The sequence below is a fragment of the Pezoporus wallicus genome, unplaced genomic scaffold, assembly GCF_028554395.1.
Source record: "Pezoporus wallicus isolate ANWC-B61680 ecotype Strahan unplaced genomic scaffold, APGP_CSIRO_Pwel_v1 contig_5958, whole genome shotgun sequence".
In the NCBI taxonomy this organism is placed as follows: Eukaryota; Metazoa; Chordata; class Aves; order Psittaciformes; family Psittacidae; genus Pezoporus; species Pezoporus wallicus.
In genome coordinates this window covers 2,709,470-2,715,548 of record NW_026638491.1, presented here as the reverse complement: position 1 = coordinate 2,715,548, position 6,079 = coordinate 2,709,470, and the positions used below count along the sequence as shown (strand labels likewise).

At 37.8% G+C, this 6,079-nt stretch overlaps 1 long non-coding RNA gene across 1 annotated transcript; it reads right to left on the bottom strand.

Moving 5' to 3' along the window:
* Positions 1-2,320: 2,320 nt before the first annotated feature.
* On the bottom strand, positions 2,321-3,510 carry LOC130600050 (uncharacterized). The gene is made up of 3 exons (XR_008972356.1): positions 3,415-3,510; positions 3,271-3,368; positions 2,321-2,579 (listed from the first exon to the last, which is right to left on the bottom strand). It is a non-coding gene; the product is annotated as an uncharacterized LOC130600050 (long non-coding RNA).
* Between the last annotated feature and the right edge of the window lie 2,569 nt (positions 3,511-6,079).

Genomic DNA, 6,079 nt, shown 5'->3' with positions numbered 1-6,079 from the left:
TATGGTGCTGTACTAAAAATAATAAATGTTTAAAGCTCCCCCATTTTTCTTTACTCTTAGTTATTAGAAATAAATCTTATGAAGCAGATAAAAGTATTACAATTAATCCCTCCTCAATACAGTATGTACTTCTCTTTTCAATACAAGAGAAGCTGGCTTTGACAGCCACAGAAGTGGCAACAACTGGCAAACTGATTTTATAATTTTGATTTATTAAATATTAGGAAATAGACTTTTTTAATAACAACTCCATTTAAGTATTCATTAAAATGGAATTAGTACAAGCAGGGCCAGATTCTGATATCCATATTCTTGTCAGAAAGCATTTTATTACATAAAAGTCTTACTGACATGAGTGGGATTACTTGTAAAAGACCATTCTGCATGAGTGAGAACACAGAGCTAGATCCTACCAGGGTACAGATGACCACTGAGGTTTTAGGTGCCCCTCCCTGATCCCAAAAGTACCCCACACACCCTTCAGCAATGGCTGGAGCCACATGTAATTATATGGCTGAGGCACCTCATTTATGCTGGTACACATCAACTCATGGATCTCACCAACACAAACTCAGATTCACCTTGTCCCTGCCCCAGGTATATTGGACATGAAACATACATCTTCATCTTCATGAAATAAATAATTCCCAAAAGCTGGTTATTTAGCTTTAGACCTACCTTGTGCTAGATATTTATCTTCATAGCTGTTTCAGTTTGAGCAAGGTTGACCTGAAGAATGCATAGCACATCTTGCCATAAAAAAGCCCTATGAAAATGAATTTTGATTTATAAGAAAAATCACTCAGAAGGAAAAAAAAAGTGGGCTACAGTAATGGGTCTTATTAAAGGCTCAAGATGGCATACTCTATTTCTCTGGATTAAATAGCAGAAAGGAAGACCATCTTGCATTTTTGTTTTGTACACTCCTGATTTAAATGTATACATAAAGAAATTACAGTAAAATCTTGTGATGGCGCTGGGTAAAAAGAACTGGCTTAGTTATAAATACTATTGATAGTCAGAAAAAGCATATGTATTTTTGCAGACACAACCCCAAATATCTCTCAAATTCTGAGTACTGTCCTGTACTATCTTTCTTTATTCAGTAATCTCTGTAATTAGCAGGGAAGGAGGCTGGAAAATGTGACCATTATGTAGACAGCAGTAATGTATGAGCAAATGGCGAAAAACCTAATTTACCTTTTATTCAAAATCATTTGGCAACTGATTTTGAAAATAATCTTTAGTATATACTCTGTAATTTTATATTTTCATTATATACACAGGTCATATGTGGAATACACTTCTACTCCTTGATAAGGTGAACACAGAATCAGTACTGACAGCAAATACTTCACAGTCTATTTGGTGTACATAGAGCCCTTCTTCCTCTAAAAGGCTGCTGTTTCTGAAGAATGCCTTAGCAGAAAACACATTTGTCAATAGAAAATATGGTCAAAGCCAAATTGGTTTAATTATTTTTTAAAATCTAAAAAAAGTTTTATTTTTTTGTGAGTATAATTAGTAAACAGACTACTTACAATTGTTTTACTTTAGTTTAAAAACTAGCCAACACTGAAGGATTCTATTAAATAGTTCTCAAAGGTCAGACTTGAAAGCTTAAACTTCAGGTTGTACTGAGATAAAGGCACTGTGCTTTGCAAAGTTATGCTATTATCCCTGGTTATAATCTTCACTGACTTCAGAAATAATTGCTTTCCTTAAACAAAAGGAAGTCTGATTCTAATTTGCTATCTAGATCTACATTCTTATATTCTTTTTATAGATTTTTGAACAAGTTATCACTGGAAATCTTCCTTCACTCAAACATAAGTGAAAGTTTTATCTTACTTCAGGCATCACCAAAATAATTTATGACTAAGGAAACAAAACCTTTTGTCTCACAATATATTTCTTTGCGACAGCTGTGGTATTTCACTGAAAGCACAAAAGCTGTGATGGTCTGGACTGCAATCAACCATTTTTAATAGGAAATTTTTACAGACTTTTAATAAGATCTCCTAACGTAATTTATGGGGAGAGGTTTTGAAGTGAAGAGGCATTGTTTGGCAAAGTGTTCTTCCTCTAATCTCAGGAAATTTAAATAATCGAGTGCTCATTTCCTCTAAATTTAAGATTTCTCAAAAAAATGGTTAAGAATAACACCTGCTACATTAGCAGCAAAATAAGTACATTTAGAGTCCAAACAAAATATATTTCTAAAGGTTTTTCAAAGGCAAAATTAATCATGGCAGAACCAAATATTGCTAATAATGACACAATATTGAATTCTACTTCTTAAACTCAGGATATATAACAAATGCGTTGAATGAAGATAGCATGCTGGTCAGGATAAATGCAGGTATTCTGGGGGGAGAATTTGAGTAAGTGGGCAAATGCAGAGAATTTACAGTTTGTAAGAAAACCAGATAAGCACCTGAAAGTTACTGTACTTTCTGAAGTCATCCAGAGTTCCTCCAACTACAGAGCTTAGTTGGAAGAATAAGGACAACAGGCTTCCTCCTGAGATCTCTGCTACGTCTTCTGAGAAGAGATTTTCCCTTTAGTGTCAGCCAGAACTAGTGAAAAACCAGAAACATAAGTAGGAAGCACATTTTTATATATCGATAAAGCTAAGCAAAGCTGCTGAATCTGAAACAGATTAAGTTTGGCTCATTGGGGTTTTGATTGAAGTTCTTAATTATTTTTTAACCTGAAGAACTTGTTGTCCATAATTCTGTCTTAAATTAAAAGCTGACTTAATTGTGTTCCCCCAGACTAGGTCTGAACTTCTCTCCCAAAGGACAGAAAAAGAGAGGGAAAACTCTTAAAGGAAGGACTTAGGGACGCCTCAGGTACAGCCACACTACCCGGCATTTGTTCAGGTCACTGTGTGCCCAAGACCTCAAGAGGGCACTCAGCACAAAAAGTACTACAGTACAGGAATGAAAAGGTCTATAGCTGCCATCAGCCAGTTTTCACAGAAGGCAGTTATCCTTACCCAGTTCTCCTGAGTCACCTCATCTTTCATCTCATCACTACAGATACCGAGGTATAAAAAAAAAAGAAAAAAAAACCAACTCTGAAAAATAAAAATTATATGATCATAAACTCTGTACTTCGTTTCTATATTAAGAATCTGTTTCATCAATGCTTTTAACAAAAAGTGGTCAGTTTCTAGAGCAAATTCTAAATACTTTACTTTCAAAAGCTGTCTGGGGATTTCAAAGAGCTACTGCCTCCATAAAGAATGCTTTTAAGATGTGCCACCTGGATAACTTTGTTCTCTTCAGTCACTATGTTCCAAATACACAGGACAGAATGCCACTTCTGCAGCCTCCACCTCTCTTTCTCTCCCTCTGGTTTGCCTACAGAATCAAAACAAAACAGTTTATAGTGGGTGCCAGCTGAGACTTGGATGTTTCTTTCTCCATGTGTATACATACAAACATACACACAGAGTCCCACACCCCTCAGCCATTTGTGAAACTGCAAGTGACCTCCTTCGGGGTTCCTTCTGTTGCCTGGCCCTGAGGCACTGCTCCACCCCAGCCTGCAGGGCAGTGCCTGGCTGAGGCTCCCCAGCCCTACTGCACCCACCCTGGCAGCCCCCGCTGGAGCTTTAACCCCATCCACGCCCCGTTTCTGACCTGACTTCGCAAGCTGCAGGCAGGGCTATAAACAACTGCCTCATTTCCACAGAAATGTCATCATTCCAATAAAACTGTAACCCATTCTTCCACTACATCCTCTTTACATTGGTAGGTTCACAAAACATATACTGCCCCCTTTATATTCAAAGTGGACTTCCTGATGCACAAGTTCAGATCCCAGCTATCACCTATCATCTCAATTCATCTGGGACAAATAAAGTATCATGCAACATACCATATGTGGATATTTCAGCAGAGCTCTTTAGAGTCATGTCCTGTCTACCCAGCATGATCAATGGTTATTTTATTTTTTTATATTTAGCATAATATACAACAAACCTCCATCTGGGTGCACTACCTAAACAAAAAGCAGGCAGTGAGGTTGGGAGTCAATGCCTGATGCAACTTGTGTTATTTATTCATTTATATACCCTGGGGTACCTGAGACATCTGCATCAGGCATCTCAGGCACAGTGTGGCATTTATAGGAGACTCATGGCACCCTGCAGCTATGCACGATATCCCAGATACTGGGCACCTGAATTGTCTCCTAAAGATCTGTGCAAATCAAAGGGATGATATATCCCTATGCCCCCAGCATGCTGGCTGCCAAGTTACCTTTCTTCTCTCCGCAGTATATTAAGCAGTCCTAGACGAAAGTCATCTGGACGTTAAAAAGGTTTAGACACTCATCCTCTGAAAATCAGATCCCTTTCCAGATTAGGCACATAAAAGAGAAATCCATCTCTATATCCACCTATACGTTCTAGAATGCTGGCCTACAAAATACTTGTAAAACTATCAATCGGGTAGTACTAACATATTAAAAAGACTTTTAGTGAAAAGAATGCACCAGTTAAATAGGGATTTTATTTAAAAAATACTGCTCAAGCTGGAATAAATTCATTAGCCAGGATTTGGATGATAGAAAAATTAAGAGTTTAACCATTATTCAGAAGTAATACAAGCATGTAGATGATCAAAACTAATTTGAGTCATGGACTTTATGAAAGACAGTGTGCGCCTTTATCGGGTTTGTTGTACCCAGTGCTGTGGAAACTCACAAGCAGGCGCCTCCCCTGCTCTGGCTCAGACTCTGTAATTAAGTCTAGTCACTACTTGGTCAGGTTTGTAGGTGAGAAAAAAAAACAGAAAAGGGATGTTTGTGTACAGGATTCTTACTGACTTTAAAAAGTTAGGTAAGTTTTTAAGAGATACTTTTATTTGTCTCTGCAAACTATGGTGGGTATAATGATAGTAAGGTGATAGGACTAATAATTAATTCAACCCCTACTGATAAAAGGTGGAAACTGCTGGTGCTCCCAATATCTTCTACATATTTTATATAAAACCAACATTAGAAACAGTTCCCGAAAAGTTTGGTGATCCAAAACAAAAGCAGGTGATAGAATCATGCTATGTGTGTAAGACGTGATACAAACGTGTAAAACTCAGCACACAGAGCTAAAAAATGCAAAGGCTGTACTACAAGCTCACCATATTCCCCCAAACCTCAGGCTGGGTCTTTGATTCCTGCAACCCCAAGCCTAACCCAGTAACTCCACGGCAGAATTCAGTTTTTTTCAGCTTTTGCAGGAGGGGTGGCACTCGCAGTCACTGGCCAGTGGAGCTGAATCCAGCAAGACTTGTTTTCCTGAGGAATTAAGAATTTCCACAGGGAATTTCCAAGACAACAAAAATAGCATCTGCTGGGTTTTAAGCACAGCAGCTGTCTGGAGTGGCATCCTTTAGTCTAGCCATCCCTTGAGTTTGTTATCAGTTGCTAGGTTTTTCTGGTTTCCTGCCAATATATTGGCAAACCTCTTTGAAAAATCCAAGGCTGCCATTAACATTCAACCAGTCTCTGGTTTGTGTAAATTATTTCTAAACATAAACCACTGAGAACACCAAATGACACCATTAAGCCCTCTTTTTATTTGTGTTTCCATATTTATTCCTAATATCTCCTTTGCAAAACTGGGGCTAAATGAGTGTTTTCGCCAACAGCAGAGCAAGGCACTTTTTGCTAAGCAGTGTCAACATTAGGAAGGCACTCAGTGGCATGATCAGTAAGTCAGTAACTTTTCTGATATTGCAGATTATTTATTTAAACTCTTGAAGCACAGAACACTACCTCCAGGCCCTGTGTAGCTCATGTAATTATTTCCTATCAGGGACTTGACTTCAAGGCCATCCACAAAGCCTTCTCTCAAAACCTTGCAGCTCTTATTAAATGAGTTATTAAATAATTAATTATTCAGAAAATAATTAACCCAAATAGTCGTGAACCTGCATAAGTGTACTCTAAATTTCTGTATCCACTGAATGCTTAGCATAAGTCACAGGGAAGATTTCTTGTAGTTTTCTTTTTCCCAGCTTTCATTTTAGCCTTTGAAATGTCAGGAAAAGTCAAGCTATGTGCCTGC